The sequence below is a fragment of the Triticum aestivum genome, chromosome 6B, assembly GCF_018294505.1.
Source record: "Triticum aestivum cultivar Chinese Spring chromosome 6B, IWGSC CS RefSeq v2.1, whole genome shotgun sequence".
Lineage (NCBI taxonomy): Eukaryota > Viridiplantae > Streptophyta > Magnoliopsida > Poales > Poaceae > Triticum > Triticum aestivum.
Window position 1 is genome coordinate 407,827,525 of NC_057810.1, and position 17,499 is coordinate 407,845,023.

Below are 17,499 nucleotides of genomic sequence, written 5' to 3' on the forward strand. Positions count from 1 at the left end.
GCTATGATGAGCCCAGATTCCAATAAATGGCTTGAGGCCATGAAATCTGAGATAGGATCCATGTATGAGAACAAAGTATGGACTTTGGTGGACTTGCCCGATGATCGGCAAGCCATAGAAAATAAATGGATCTTCAAGAAGAAGACTAACACTGATGGTAATGTTACTCTCTACAAAGCTCGACTTGTTGTGAAAGGTTTTCAACAAGTTCAAGAAGTTGACTATGATGAGACTTTCTCACCTGTAATAATGCTTAAGTCTGTCCAAATCATGTTAGCAATTGCTGCATTTTATTATTATGAAATCTGGCAAATGGACGTCAAAACTGCATTCCTTAATGGATTTCTTAAAGAAGAAGTGTATATGATGCAACCAGAAGGTTTTGTCAATCCTGAAGTTGCTGACAAAGTGTGCAAGCTCCTGCAATCCATCTATGGACTGGTGCAAGCATCTTGGAGTTGGAATATATGCTTTGATGAGGTGATCAAATCATACGGTTTTATAAAGACTTATGGTGAAGTCTGTATTTACAAGAAAGTGAGTGGGAGCTCTATAGCATTTCTAATTTTATATGTGGATGACATATTGTTTATTGGAAATGATATAGAATTTCTGGATAGCATAAAAGGATACTTGAATAAGAATTTTTCAATGAAAAACTGTGACGCCCGGATAATTAAGCTACAGTGAACCTATGCTAATGATGCCACGTCACCTCCGTTACTGTTACTAATCCCGCGTTAGTTCAAAACTGATTCAAAATCCAAATTCAAGAACAAGTCAAACAATTAAAGTTTTCAAAAGTCAAAACTAAAATGTTCTTATTGTGAAAAATAATTCATAAGATATATTGGTGGAGAAACCAAGTCTTTATAAAATGTTTAAATGCACTAAACTAATTAAATTAGTAGCTAAAACCATTAATTAAATGCCTTTTATATTTTGTAAAATACTAAACTATATTATTCAGGGATGAAACTTTTGTGGTTGTGACATAATTTGTAACATAAATTTAGGTGCCATTTTGGTATTTTATTAAAACTAAAATAACTAGGAACTAAAAGAAAGCAGAAAAGAATGATTAAAAAGATAAACAAAACAAAAGCAAACAGAAAAAGAAAATAGAAGAAAGGCCCCCTGGGCCTTGGCCCAGCAGGCCACCAGGCCACCTGGCCGCCCCACCTGGCCCAACCGGCCACCCACTCCCCCCCTCACTCGCTTATCCACCCACACCCTCGAAACCCTAGCCCACAACCGCACACCCCCACTCCTCCCCCATGTCTCTCTTCCCCTCCCCGATCCAGATCGGGATCGGGGGAAGGAACCCCCACGGCGCCCGACCCCGCGGTCGCCGTCGCGCCAGCCTCCGTCGTTGCCGCCTCGTCTCGCCACCACCTTGCGGACGCCACCTCCCCGCCGGATCGCCTCGTCACCTCCCCGACCCCATAGGCCGTCGCTCGCCGCCCGAACACTGACGCTGCCCAATGCCGCCTCGCCCTCGCCGCACGACCTACCTCCTCTCCGCCGCCTCGTCCCCGTCGACCTCCCCGAGCCCCGCTGCCTTAACCCTACGGATCCGCGGTGAGGCCCCGGCCTCTCTTCCTCTTGCTCCTCGCGCCGTCCCGCAGTCGTGCACGCGCCGCCTGGTGCTCGTGCCCGCGGTGAGCACGCGCGCACCCGCGCGTTCTCCGCGCGCCCCGTCGCGCCCGTCGCCGCTCGTCCCACCTGCAGCTGTTGCCGTCCACGCCGCCATCCCGCTCCGCCCGCAGCCCCGTGCGCTGCTTCCGCCTTCCCCGCTGACGGCCGCCGCGCCCGCACCTCGCCGGGACCACGCGTGTGACGTCCCGCTACCTCGCCGCCCCTGGCTGCCTCATTGTCGCCGGCGGCCGCGCCACTGGCCGCGCCCGAGGCCATCGCGTGGGCTCACCCCGGTGGGCGCTCGTGGCCGCGCCCGTGAGCCCGCACGCCCGCAAGTCCGTTAGGCCCCTATGGCACTATGACATGTGGGGCCCGCCCCAGAACGTAATTAAGAATAAAATTAAAATTAATAAATTAATTAATAATTTAACTTAATTAATTTTGATTAATTAAATTAAACAACTAATTAAACTAATTACACATTAGCTCCCTAATTAACCTGATCTGTTAATTAGTTAATTAAGTTGTCAATGACAGTGGGGCCCACCTCTAATTAATACTAATTAGGTTAATTAAAATGTGTCACTGACCAGTGGGACCCACTAGTCAGGTTGACCAGTCAACCCTTGTTGACTGCTGACGACAGCATGACATCATGCTGATGTCATAAATCCAATTTCGAATTAAATTAAATTCCAGAAATTAATAAAATCTTTAGAAAATTATACCTTTTAATCCGTAACTCGGATTAAATTATTTTCAACATGAAAGTTGCTCAGAATGACGATACGAATCCGAATGCGCAGCCCGTTCGTCCGCCAAACATCCCTAGCATAGGGAACACGCAACTTTCCCCCTCAGATTCACCTGTCCGAAAACGTGAAATACCGGGGATACTTTCCCGGATGTTTCCCCCTTTTGCCGGTATCACCTACTACCGCGTTAGGGCACACCTAGCACCGCTCTTTGTCATGTCTTGCGTCGTCTTGCTTGTGTTTGCACTGTATTTATTGTGTCTTCCCCCTCTTCTCTCCGGTAGACTACGAGACCGACGCCGCTGCTACCCAGTACGACTACGGAGTTGACGACCTCTCCTTCTTGCCAAAGCAACCAGGCAAGGCACCCCCCTTGATCACCAGATATCGCCTATTCTCCTCTATACTTCTTGCATTAGAGTAGTGTAGCATGTTACTGCTTTCCGTTGATCCTATTCTGATGCATAGCCTGACATTGTTGCTACATCTGTTGATACCTTACCTGCAATCCTAAATGCTTAGTATAGGATGCTAGTTTATCATCATTGGCCCTACATTCTTGTCAGTCTGCCGTGCTATACTATCGGGCCGTGATCACTTGGGAGGTGATCACGGGAATATACTATACATACATACATACTATACAGATGGTTACTAAAGTCGGGTCAGCTCGTTGAGTACCCGCAAGTGATTCCGATGTGGGGGCTGGAAGGACAGGTGGCTCCATCCCGGTAGAGGTGGGCCTGGGTTCCCGACAGCCCCCGACTATTACTTTGTGGCGGAGCGACAGGGCAGGTTGAGACCACCTATGAGACAGGTGGGCTTGGCCCTGGCCGGCGTTCGCGGTTGCTTCATAATAACACGCTTAACGAGATCTTGATATTTGATCTGAGTCTGGCCACTCGCCTATGCGCACTAACCAACTACGCGGGAACAGTTATGGGCATTCGACGTCGTGGTATCAGCCGAAGCCTTCGTGACGTCAGCGACTGAGCGGCGCGCGCCGGATTGGACCGTAAGCCTGCTCTTGTATTAAGGGGGCTAGGTCTGCTTCCGGCCGCGTACGCAACATGCAGGTGTGCAATGGGCGATGGGCCTAGACCCCTACGCGCGTAGGATTTAGACCGGCGTGCTGACCTCTCTGTTGTGCTTAGGTGGGGCTGCGACGTGTTGATCTTCCGAGGTCGGGCATGACCCAGGAAAGTGTGTCCGGCCAAATGGGATCAAACGTGTTGGGTTATGTGGTGCACCTGTCACATCCCTAGCTTCTGGTGCTGCCTAGTGTTTGCATCATGTTTAAATTTTGAAACTTGAACTGAGGAAATTTGGAAGCCTCAAAAACTTAAATAAAAGAAGGGCAAAAACCCTAAAATCTCATTCATTGTTCCAAAATGCTCTTCTTAAATGTTTGATAATTTTTGGCAAGGGTTCTGGTCCCAACCAAAATATTGAACATTTTTAAGGATTTATTTTTGGGACTTTGAATTTAAATCATTAGCTATTTGAATTTGAATTATATTCATATAATTCGAATATAATTTCAAATACCCCTGAAATATTTTATGAGCTTTTGGAAAAGTCCATCTAGCAAAATAAAAATATTCAGAGGAGTTTTTGGCATTGTTTGAATTTGTTTAAATTCAAAACAATGGCAAAATATATTAATAAAAGAAAACAGAATAATAAAACAGAGCAGAGAGCACTTACCTGGCGCCAGCAACCGGCCTCGGCCACCTCCTGCTTCCCCGGCCACCTCCTGCTTCCACCGCGACGCCACGGCCCTTCTAGCATCGCCACGCAGCCCCCTGGCTCCCTCTCTCACTCTCCTCGCTCCTCCCCCCTCCTCTGCTTCTCGCACGCAGCCACCGAGCGGAGCTCGTCGCCGCCGTCCACTGCCACCACGGCCACCGGGCCTCCCTCGCTTCCCCGACTAGCCCACAAGCTCCGCCACTCCGTCCTCGACCCACCTCACCGAGCCACGCCCCTCCAGAAGCCCCCGAAGCGCCACCCCGACATTTTTCCCCTCCTCGGACCCGCCGGTCGCCGTCGCCCGATTCGTCGGCTGTGGACCATCCCCGGCCTCGTCTCCGCCTCGAATGGATCCGCTGTGAGCCTCCGCTGCTTCTCCTGTGCTCGCCCCCTCCGTTCTCGCCCCTTAGCCCCATCTCCCACCGCAGCTAAGAGCTTCTCGCCGCCGGCCATAGCGTGACCGTGGCCACAACCACCGCAGCTCGTTCCCGAGCCCACCATCGTGCTCAGCACGATCGCATGAACCCGTAGACACCCACAACGCCTCCTCCCGTGCTCTGTAACGCCACCCCGAGATTGCCCGAACTCCGGCCGCCGCTTTGGAGCTCGCCGTCGTCAGCTCTGGCCTCCCCACGACCCAGCACCCGCACCGTTCGACGCGCGGGAGCAAGGGCTCTCCAACGAGCCCAAGCACGGCCTCGCCCGTGCCCTGTAGCGTGTTTCCGATGGCCGCCACCATCCCAGGCCTCGCCGGCGTCGAGACGCCGGCGGGATTGACCCTACTGACCAGGGGTTTGACCCCGTTGACTACTGACATGTGGGGCCGGCCTTTGACTGAATTAGTGTAGGATTTTAATTAGTGCTAATTGCCCTGTTAGTTTAGGTGTTAGATTAGTTAACACCAATTAATTTAGTTAATTAATTAAGCCACTGACATGTGGGCCCAGCCCTGCTGACATTTCCGTTAGTATTAGTTAACCTTAATCAACCCAGTTAACCAACTGAGTCACTGACCAGTGGGCCCCACTGGTCAGGTTTGACCCGGACCAGCCCCTGTTGACCTGTGACGTCATGCCAACGTCATGCTGACGCAATAATTCCTTTCTGGAATTTAAATAAATCTTAAATGATTTAATATTTTCAGAAAATGTCCAAAATTTCTAAAAATCATATAAAATCAACCATAACTCAGAATGAAATAAATTATATATGAAAAATGATAAGAAAAATCCAATCTATCCATCTGTACCATTTTCATGCATGTTAGAACAACTTATAGCTGATGTTTAGCACAAATCATATAAATGGCATTTGAATTTCACATATGGAGTTTGGATTTGAACTTAGGGTTCAAACCTACTTCATTTAAGTTTGTTGCTAGCTGCATTAGCACAAATCACATCATATTGCCATGTCACATTCATGCATCATATTGTCGCATTGCATTGATTGTGTTCTTCCTTGTTTGCCGGTAATTGTCCCCTCTCGATAGACGTGTACCGGCGATGTGATCGATGACACCGATGAAGAGCTATATTATCTTCAGAAGTGCCAGGCAAGCAAAACCCCCTTGTTCATTCCGATACAATCCTACTCTCTCGCTCCTGCTCTCTTTTACTGCATTAGGACAACAACGATTCATCTATTAATTGTTACGGTAGCTGAACCCCTTTATCCTCTGCATGACCTGTCATTGCCACAATAAATAGATGAAACCCACTAGTATGAGTAGGAGTTGCTTGAGCCCTGTTGTGCCTACTCATTCATGTTTGTTTGTCATGCCTGCTACTGCTTAGAGTTGAGTCAGGTCTGATTCATCGGGAATGAATCAGAGGTGTGTGAACATGTCCTACTGTGTGTAAGCTAAGTGTGTGAACACGATTTGGTAAAAGGAATCGGTGAGAGGCCATGTAGGAGTACATGGTGGGTTGTCTCATTGAAGCAATCCTTAGGAACTGAGTTCTGTGTTTGTGATCCATGATTCAGCTACTACCATACATTGGGCCCTGAAATATGACCCCGCTCGACTTCTTATTCACCCTAGTCCTCTGTCCAGGAGTTGCAAGTAGTTTCTGGTGTTTGTAGCTTACTAGAGGCCGTGAACAGTGCTGACCGTAGGGGTGGGCTGTGATGCGGTAGGTACGTGGCACGGTGTACCGGATACCCGTTAGGTATCTCGGGAACCCTGCACACATCGTTTGGGGCTGTGAGCGAAACTCCGGCCGGATCTCCTCATGGATGGAACCCGAATAGGCGATAAACCTGGACTAGAGACTTGAGTGTTTAGGTAGGTCGTGGTCTACACCCACGTCGGCTTTCGCTTGAAGTCTGCCGAGCACATGTCGTGTGCAGACGCTAAGTGGTGGAAACATGTATGAAGAGGTACACCCCTGCAGGGTTAACATCACCTATTCGAATAGCCGTGTCCGCGGAAAAGGACTTCTGGGTTGCTTATATCAGTTCATAGACAAGTGAAAGTGGATACTTTAAAATGCGCAAGATAAGCGTGAGTGCTATGGATGGCGTTCTCGTAGGGAGACGGGAGCGGATCCATAGTGGTGTATTGATATGGTGAATATGTGGACTCGTGTGCGCCACCTCAGAAGAGTCGCTTGTAGTCGTAGTTTAGAATAGCCACCGAGTCAAAGCTGGCTTGCTGCAGTTAAACCCCACCATCCCCTTTGTTGATAATGATGCATATGTAGTTAGTTCTGATGTAAGTCTTGCTGGGTACATTTGTACTCACGTTGCTTAATTTATGTTTTTGCAGAGAGACTTCAGTCTCACTAGTAGTTCCACGTGGACTTCGATGTTTAGCTTGTTACCTCAGCTACGATCTTGTGCCCTCGGCAGGATCTGGTAGATAGTCAGGCTTCTCAGCCTTTTTCATTTATAGATGTCTGTACTCAGACATGTTAAGCTTACGCATGTGCTCTGACTTGTATGCTCTGATTGTTGGGTCATGAGACCCATGTTTGTAATATCTCGCTCCTCGGAGCCTATTGATTAAATACTTGAGTTGTAGAGTCATGTTGTGATGCCATGTTGTATTGCACATATCGACCATATTGTGTGTATGTTATTGAAATGCTTGGTATGTGTGGGATCTGACTATCTAGTTGTTTATCGTTAGTAGCCTCTCTTACTGGGAAATGTCTCCTGGTGTTTCCACTGAGCCATGGTAGCTTGCTACTGCTCCGGAACACTTAGGCTGGCCGGCATGTGTCCTTCTTCGTTCCTGTGTCTGTCCCTTCGGGGAAATGTCACGCGATGAATACCGGAGTCCTGTTAGCCCGCTACAGCCCGGTTCACCGGAGTCCTGCTAGCCCAGTGCTACAGCCTGGATTCACTCGCTGATGACCGACACGTTCGTTGCTGGGTCATGTATGCCTGTCCCTGTAAGTTAGTGCCACTTTGGGTTCACGACTAGCCATGTCAGCCCGGGTTCTTTGTCATATGGATGCTAGCGACACTATCATATACGTGAGCCAAAAGGCGCAAACGGTCCCGGGCCAGGTAAGGTGGCACCCGTGGGAATACCGTGCGTGAGGCCACAAAGTGATATGATGTGTTACATGCTAGATCGGTGTGACTTAGGATCGGGGTCCTGACAGCGTTGGTATCAGAGCTTGACTGCCTGTAGGATTACCAAGCCAAACTGGTCGAAGTTGAGTCTAGAAATTCGTTAGTTATATAAGGGAATTGATTGTGGGATGGAACGTAAGGCTCTTTTTACTCCTTATACCTTATGCCCTTCTGATCTGAGTCATCTTATCTTTCCTACGGGGATTAAGAACTAGGCTATCTCTTCTTTCTATCAGGATCACGTGTTACTAATCCGTAGACTTATAGAATTGTTGGAATTAAGCCTCAGTTCAGTTTCTACCTCTGTATGTTAATTATTGATCTCGAGACCTTGATATTGTGCTTCTGAGTGGCTATGCCACCATTTTTGTAGCATGTCTCCAATCTTTTGAGCATTTACAGCCGTTATGCTGTCCGAGTCATCCCAGGTTTCTAAATAGTCGGATGCATTTGCAAATCCCTTCCTCCTATTTCCGATGTGCCTTTGGTCAGATTAATCACACAAATCAGTGAGTTGAGGTACTTTATTGCCTTGACATATATGTTGGAGCTAGTATTATGACCCTAGGTGTCTTAGGGGATCATCTAGTAATTTAGCCATGATTGGTGTCCCAGTGTCATGATTCTGGCCATCATTCTCGTAAGCATCCCGTGATGCCACTTAGTTAGTAGGCATTTCACTTCTGGGTTTTGAACCCGAGATTCACCCTACTTACTTCATGTTGATAGTAATTGCTAGCTCCCTTAGGTTATTAGTAACCTTTACGATAGTCCTCGAGGTCCGTGGTATTTCCTTCTTCCAAATACTATGAACCGCTTATGGCAGATGTTTATTGGATCAAAAGATCACAATTAGAGTATTCTTGAAGAGATCTCCATTCATAAATCATGACTCTGCCAGTCCTATCTCTCTGCATGGGTTATCTGGAAGAAATGTTGATCTCGCTCGACATACTAATCTATGCATCCACAACTCAGAAAATTATATGTTCCTTTGAGTTGTTCTCTTTAGTTGCATTCTGACCCACGTCTATCAATTGATAGTCAAGAGTATGCGTGCATTCGTTTATCGATGCCTATTACTCTTGTGGTCCGTCAAGCCATTCTGTCCTGAATGACTTGGAGAAACAAACTCCAGTACCTCATCCATATCTAGGATTGGGTCAAAGCAGTTGTATTCCGCAGATCAAATGCCAATCCAGCTTTTGGTTCTGTTCTACCTTGGAGTATTACCCCCTTTATGTCAGAATTGTCATGAGAACTGCACCAACTCTCATGAATTTTGACGTAGTGATACTTCTCACCATCATTAGTCATTCCTCGGTCTTCGTGTTGATGCAACCGGAATACCGACAAATGAATTGTGATGTGTGAAATCAATACTGCTAGCAACTTCGTTGCTTGGTAGTTAAATGGACAACAACCTCATTCTTAGCGTGCTGATTATTGAGTCATCATTCTAAGATTGATCGTGCTACCTAGTCCTTATTCCTGGTGCACTTTTCAATCAATGAGTTAGGATAGTGTCAATCCTTGCTTGTTTGATTATATCGTCTTGCCCTGAAAAGCAAGATTGTTCTCAAGCTTAGTAACATACCGGTGGTTCATGATTTTCCGAAGATCTTCTCGGAAGTATTACCAGGTTGTCACCTGACCGCTATGTTGAGCTCGTGATCAAGTTGGTTTCTTGTGAACCACCCTCTCTCCAAGATCGGTGTTAGATATCCCTGAGCTAGTTGGTTAAGCTAGACAACAACTTGGAGAGTTGGAAGATAAAAGCTTGCCTGACTTAGTTCGTTCCAAAGGGATATTCTTGTGTAGTGTGTGTTTAAGAAAGATGATATCTTCATCGATTGGTCCCTGTGATCAGTTGCTGGACCTATTGTCTTATCAATCCTTTGATTTGAGTGTGGGCTATCGTCAAATCAAATCAGTACCAACGATGCTCGTAATGTTGTCTTACTCGTGGTTGATCCCTCGAGCATACACCATTACATCTTTGGTCTGACCAATGCTATCACCGTGTTCACATGATGGTGGAAGTCCAGTGATATGCAAATTCCGATGAGTTGTTGTTGAGCCCATCAATAGCATTTTGTCTCCCCCCATGAATCATGTTGAACATCAACCTAGTGTTGGAAACTTGTGTAAGCATTTCTTCGTGTTTCGTTCATGAAGCATATGTTTGGATGAAAGTAGTGACTTCCTCTAATTCATGTGCATCTGATGTAAGTTGCCACCATGAATTCGAGGAAGATTGTTTTGTTTCCTTTGGAATCATCCCAAATCAGTCATGCACACGTGCGAAGTATTCTGTAGTCTGGAGGCTTGCAACCTTCATTCTATATGTGTCCCTAGCACACTAAGCCACTGATTGACTTGTGCAAGGAAAAGAAGTCTATGCTTGGGATCTAATCCATGGACTTGCATAAAGACTTTGATATCCTCGATGATGGTTCCCCACCGGAACTCGGTAGTGTTTTATTGTAAGACTACCATGTGATCATGTTTGTCTGGGACAACATGTTCACATGTGTGTGGCAGAACCAGCTCATGTTTTGGAGCTTGCTATCGTAGTTCACTCCCCGAGAATCTCGCAATGTCATCTCGTCGATTTGTGTTGCAAACTTTCATTTTTCTTCCTAGACTCGATGAATCTGGAATATCCTGACACCAACCAGATCTGAATCTCAGGCAGTTATGATGGTTGGAACATTTCCCAAGAACTATAATATTGGTCCCTCGATAACCGGTAAGGTGGATGTCGTGGCCAACACACCCAGCCGGAAGACCTATTATTGTAGTATCTTGATAGAAGAAGTTGGCCACCTCCCCATAAGGATTTCGTAGGATTTACTCCCTAGTCGTTCCTTATGGATTTTTGTGTTTCCGAAGTCCGACCTTTTACTTGATGTTCTAGATATCAAACCATAATTGTCTATGGATTACGCTAGCACATCAAGGAGAACATTAGAAGCGGAGTGCTAAATGTCTCTCGGTCGATCATCCAGATTTTATTTCCTTGGCCCCGCCAAGGGTGAAATCTGAGAAAGTGTTATCTTCCTTTGCATCTAGATCATCCATCATCATTCATCATGGTAGCAAGTTGTGTTGCCAGGATCCTTGACACGGATATTGGTAAAATCTTGATGATTATGGAAATGCTCAAGTTCTTGAGAGCACGCACAAGTGCTAGGTTTGATCGTCGGTATTAACTATATAGTGCTCTCAGTTTCCTCGGCAATGCTATGACCTTTTCAAACAGTGAATTCACTCTCTATTGTTGGGTTCTTCCCCAGTTACTAGAATCATTCCCAGCATTTGCATTTTGTTCCCAGCTTGCACTGCCAATGTGCCATTCTACCATGGGTCTCTTCCGTTTCCGGTGATAAGCAAAAAATCATCCATTGCGTTGTCTTCAACAAGGTAATCCACATCGTCCAAGTCCGAGTATGCCATCCTACCGACCCCCTCCAAACGATCGCTCGAGAATTGCCTTAGGCTGGTTTAAAAAGTTTCAATGATCTCTGAATCAAAGGTAATTCTTTTTGCCACTTAAGGGGATATATCTACGAGTCACGGTTCTTAAGGTGTCTCGTTGTGGTATCATGGCAACTCAACTCCTCGCTACGTTAACAATCGTTTACCACCTTTTTAAGTGTGAAATTGTTGTCTACCTAGTGAACCTTCGTCATCTGCTTCACTCCATTCCTATGGATGTGTGCTTCGTCTCTCAGCTCGAGAGATGTTGCTATGTCTCATTCCGAGAGTTAATCCTGAGTTGTTCGACCTTCGAGAAGATTGATCCTTCTAGAGTTCCCTTCTCCTCTCGTTGTCATGTTGGTTGGAGTTCTTGGAACAAGACATCAAGATAATGATGGTGAATGAATCAACGTTCATTTGAAGTGCACCCTGGATCGTGAAGATTATACTAGTTTGCGTTTCCCCTTCATCTTACCCTACGCTTGAATCTCGAGACGAGATTCTTGTTTAGTGGGGGTGAGTTGTCACATCCCTAGCTTCTGGTGCTGCCTAGTGTTTGCATCATGTTTAAATTTTGAAACTTGAACTGAGGAAATTTGGAAGCCTCAAAAACTTAAATAAAAGAAGGGCAAAAACCCTAAAATCTCATTCATTGTTCCCAGCTTGCACCGCCAATGTGCCATTCTACCATGGGTCTCTTCCGTTTCCGGTGATAAGCAAAAATCATCCATTGTGTTGTCTTCAACAAGGTAATCCACATCGTCCAAGTCCGAGTATGCCATCCTACCGACCCCCTCCAAACGATCGCTCGAGAATTGCCTTAGGCTGGTTTAAAAAGTTTCAATGATCTCTGAATCAAAGGTAATTCTTTTTGCCACTTAAGGGGATATATCTACGAGTCACGGTTCCTAAGGTGTCTCGTTGTGGTATCATGGCAACTCAACTCCTCGCTACGTTAACAATCGTTTACCACCTTTTTAAGTGTGAAATTGTTGTCTACCTAGTGAACCTTCATCATCTGCTTCACTCCATTCCTATGGATGTGTGCTTCGTCTCTCAGCTCGAGAGATGTTGCTATGTCTCATTCCGAGAGTTAATCCTGAGTTGTTCGACCTTCGAGAAGATTGATCCTTCTAGAGTTCCCTTCTCCTCTCGTTGTCATGTTGGTTGGAGTTCTTGGAACAAGACATCAAGATAATGATGGTGAACGAATCAACGTTCATTTGAAGTGCACCCTGGATCGTGAATTATACTAGTTTGCGTTTCCCCTTCATCTTACCCTACGCTTGAATCTCGAGACGAGATTCTTGTTTAGTGGGGGTGAGTTGTCACATCCCTAGCTTCTGGTGCTGCCTAGTGTTTGCATCATGTTTAAATTTTGAAACTTGAACTGAGGAAATTTGGAAGCCTCAAAAACTTAAATAAAAGAAAGGCAATTCTCGAGCGATCGTTTGGTGGGGGTCGGTAGGATGGCATACTCGGACTTGGACGATGTGGATTACCTTGTTGAAGACAACGCAATGGATGATTTTCGCTTATCACCGGAAACGGAAGAGACCCATGGTAGAATGGCACATTGGCGGTGCAAGCTGGGAACAATCCATTGCGTTGTCTTCAACAAGGTAATCCACATCGTCCAAGTCCGAGTATGCCATCCTACCGACCCCCTCCAAACGATCGCTCGAGAATTGCCTTAGGCTGGTTTAAAAAGTTTCAATGATCTCTGAATCAAAGGTAATTCTTTTTGCCACTTAAGGGGATATATCTACGAGTCACGGTTCCTAAGGTGTCTCGTTGTGGTATCATGGCAACTCAACTCCTCGCTACGTTAACAATCGTTTACCACCTTTTTAAGTGTGAAATTGTTGTCTACCTAGTGAACCTTCGTCATCTGCTTCACTCCATTCCTATGGATGTGTGCTTCGTCTCTCAGCTCGAGAGATGTTGCTATGTCTCATTCCGAGAGTTAATCCTGAGTTGTTCGACCTTCGAGAAGATTGATCCTTCTAGAGTTCCCTTCTCCTCTCGTTGTCATGTTGGTTGGAGTTCTTGGAACAAGACATCAAGATAATGATGGTGAACGAATCAACGTTCATTTGAAGTGCACCCTGGATCGTGAAGATTATACTAGTTTGCGTTTCCCCTTCATCTTACCCTACGCTTGAATCTCGAGACGAGATTCTTGTTTAGTGGGGGTGATATGTAAAATCACTAGCTTCTGGTGCTGCCTAGTGTTTGCATCATGTTTAAATTTTGAAACTTGAACTGAGGAAATTTGGAAGCCTCAAAAACTTAAATAAAAGAAAGGCAATTCTCGAGCGATCGTTTGGTGGGGGTCGGTAGGATGGCATACTCGGACTTGGACGATGTGGATTACCTTGTTGAAGACAACGCAATGGATGATTTTCGCTTATCACCGGAAACGGAAGAGACCCATGGTAGAATGGCACATTGGCGGTGCAAGCTGGGAACAATCCATTGCGTTGTCTTCAACAAGGTAATCCACATCGTCCAAGTCCGAGTATGCCATCCTACCGACCCCCTCCAAACGATCGCTCGAGAATTGCCTTAGGCTGGTTTAAAAAGTTTCAATGATCTCTGAATCAAAGGTAATTCTTTTTGCCACTTAAGGGGATATATCTACGAGTCACGGTTCCTAAGGTGTCTCGTTGTGGTATCATGGCAACTCAACTCCTCGCTACGTTAACAATCGTTTACCACCTTTTTAAGTGTGAAATTGTTGTCTACCTAGTGAACCTTCGTCATCTGCTTCACTCCATTCCTATGGATGTGTGCTTCGTCTCTCAGCTCGAGAGATGTTGCTATGTCTCATTCCGAGAGTTAATCCTGAGTTGTTCGACCTTCGAGAAGATTGATCCTTCTAGAGTTCCCTTCTCCTCTCGTTGTCATGTTGGTTGGAGTTCTTGGAACAAGACATCAAGATAATGATGGTGAACGAATCAACGTTCATTTGAAGTGCACCCTGGATCGTGAAGATTATACTAGTTTGCGTTTCCCCTTCATCTTACCCTACGCTTGAATCTCGAGACGAGATTCTGTTTAGTGGGGGTGAGTTGTCACATCCCTAGCTTCTGGTGCTGCCTAGTGTTTGCATCATGTTTAAATTTTGAAACTTGAACTGAGGAAATTTGGAAGCCTCAAAAACTTAAATAAAAGAAGGGCAAAAACCCTAAAATCTCATTCATTGTTCCAAAATGCTCTTCTTAAATGTTTGATAATTTTTGGCAAGGGTTCTTGTCCCAACCAAAATATTGAACATTTTTAAGGATTTATTTTTGGGACTTTGAAATTAAATCATTAGCTATTTGAATTTGAATTATATTCATATAATTAGAATATAATTTCAAATACCCCTGAAATATTTTATGAGCTTTTGGAAAAGTCCATCTAGCAAAATAAAAATATTCAGAGGAGTTTTTGGCATTGTTTGAATTTGTTTAAATTCAAAACAATGGCAAAAGATATTAATAAAAGAAAACAGAACAATAAAACAGAGCAGAGAGCACTTACCTGGCGCTAGCAACCGGCCCAGCTCCTGTGCTGGCAGCCCACCGGTGCGGCCCAGCCCACCAGGCGTCCCCCCCTGTCGTCTTCCCCGCGCCAGTAGGCAGCGCGCGTGGCTGACGGGCGCCGACGCTGCCTCGGCCACCTCCTGCTTCCACCGCGACGCCACGGCCCTTCTAGCATCGCCACGCAGCCCCTGGCTCCCTCTCTCACTCTCCTCGCTCCTCCCCCCTCCTCTGCTTCTCGCAGCAGCCACCGAGCGGAGCTCGTCGCTGCCGTCCACTGCCACCACGGCCACCGGGCCTCCCTCGCTTCCCCGACTAGCCCACAAGCTCCGCCACTCTGTCCTCCACCCACCTCACCGAGCCACGCCCGTCCAGAAGCCCTCGAAGCGCCGCCCCAACGTTTTTCCCCTCCTCGGACCCGCCGGTCGCCGTCGCCCGATTCATCGGCTCCGGACCGTCCCCGGCCTCGTCTCCGCCTCGAATGGATCCGCTGTGAGCCTCCGCTGCTTCTCCTGTGCTCGCCCCCTCCGTTCTCGCCCCCTAGCCCCATCTCCCACCGCGGCCGAGAGCTTCTCGCCGCCGTCCATGGCGTGACCGTGGCCACAGCCACCGCAGCTCGTTCCTGAGCCCACCATCGTGCTCAGCACGATCGCATGAACCCGTAGACACCCACAACGCCTCCTCCCGTGCTCTGTAACGCCACCCCGACATTGCTCGAACTCCGGCCGCCGCTTTGGAGCTCGCCGTCGTCAGCTCTGGCCTCCCCACGACCTAGCACCCGCACCGTTCGACGCGCGGGAGCAAGGGCTCTCCAACGAGCCCAAGAACGGCCTCGCCCGTGCCCTCTAGCGTGTTTCCGACGGCCGCCACCGTCCCGGGCCTCGCCGGCATCGAGACACCGGCGAGATTGACCCTACTGACCAGGGGTTGACCCCGTTGACTACTGACATGTGGGTCCGGCCTTTGACTGAATTAGTGTAGGATTTTAATTAGTGCTAATTGCCCTGTTAGTTTAGGTGTTAGATTAGTTAACACCAATTAATTTAGTTAATTAATTAAGCCACTGACATGTGGGCCTAGCCCTGCTGACATTTTCGTTAGTATTAGTTAACCTTAATCAACCCAGTTAACCAACTGAGTCACTGACCAGTGGGCCCCACTGGTCAGGTTTGACCCGGACCAGCCCCTGTTGACCTGTGATGTCATGCCAACGTCATGCTGACGCAATAATTCCTTTCTGGAATTTAAATAAATCTTAAATGATTTAATATTTTCAGAAAATGTCCAAAATTTCTAAAAATCATATAAAATCAACCGTAACTCAGAATGAAATAAATTATATATGAAAAATGATCAGAAAAATCCAATCTATCCATCTGTACCATTTTCATGCATGTTAGAACAACTTATAGCTGATCTTTAGCACAAATCATATAAATGGCATTTGAATTTCACATATGGAGTTTGGATTTGAACTTAGGGTTCAAACCTACTTCATTTAAGTTTGTTGCTAGCTGCATTAGCACAAATCACATCATATTGCCATGTCACATTCATGCATCATATTGTCGCATTGCATTGATTGTGTTCTTCCTTGTTTGCCGGTAATTGTCCCCTCTCGATAGACGTGTACCGGCGATGTGATCGATGACACCGATGAAGAGCTATATTATCTTCAGAAGTGCCAGGCAAGCAAAACCCCCTTGTTCATTCCGATACAATCCTACTCTCTCGCTCCTGCTCTCTTTTACTGCATTAGGACAACAACGATTCATCTGTTAATTGTTGCGGTAGCTGAACCCCTTTATCCTCTGCATGACCTGTCATTGCCACAGTAAATAGATGAAACCCACTAGTATGAGTAGGAGTTGCTTGAGCCCTGTTGTGCCTACTCATTCATGTTTGTTTGTCATGCCTGCTACTGCTTAGAGATGAGTCAGGTCTGATTCATCGGGAATGAATCAGAGGTGTGTGAACATGTCCTACTGTGTGTAAGCTAAGTGTGTGAACACGATTTGGTAAAAGGTATCGGTGAGAGGCCATGTAGGAGTACATGGTGGGTTGTCTCATTGAAGCCGTCCTTAGGAACTGAGTTCTGTGTTTGTGATCCATGATTCAGCTACTACCATACATTGGGCCCTGAAATATGACCCCGCTCGACTTCTTATTCACCCTAGTCCTCTGTCCAGGAGTTGCAAGTAGTTTCTGGTGTTTGTAGCTTACTGGAGGCCGTGAACAGCGCTGACCGTAGGGGTGGGCTGTGATGCGGTAGGTACATGGCACGGTGTACCGGATACCCGTTAGGTATCTCGGGAACCCTGCACACATCGTTTGGGGCTGTGAGCGAAACTCCGGCCGGATCTCCTCATGGATGGAACCCGAATAGGCGATAAACCTGGACTAGAGACTTGAGTGTTTAGGTAGGTCGTGGTTTACACCCACGTCGGCTTTCGCTTGAAGTCTGCCGAGCACATGTCGTGTGCAGACGCTAAGTGGTGGAAACATGTATGAAGAGGTACACCCCTGCAGGGTTAACATCATCTATTCGAATAGCCGTGTCCGCGGAAAAGGACTTCTGGGTTGCTTATATCAGTTCATAGACAAGTGAAAGTGGATACTTTAAAATGCGCAAGATAAGCGTGAGTGCTATGGATGGCGTTCTCGTAGGGAGACGGGAGCGGATCCATAGTGGTGTATTGATATGGTGAATATGTGGACTCGTGTGCGCCACCTCAAAAGAGTCGCTTGGAGTCGTAGTT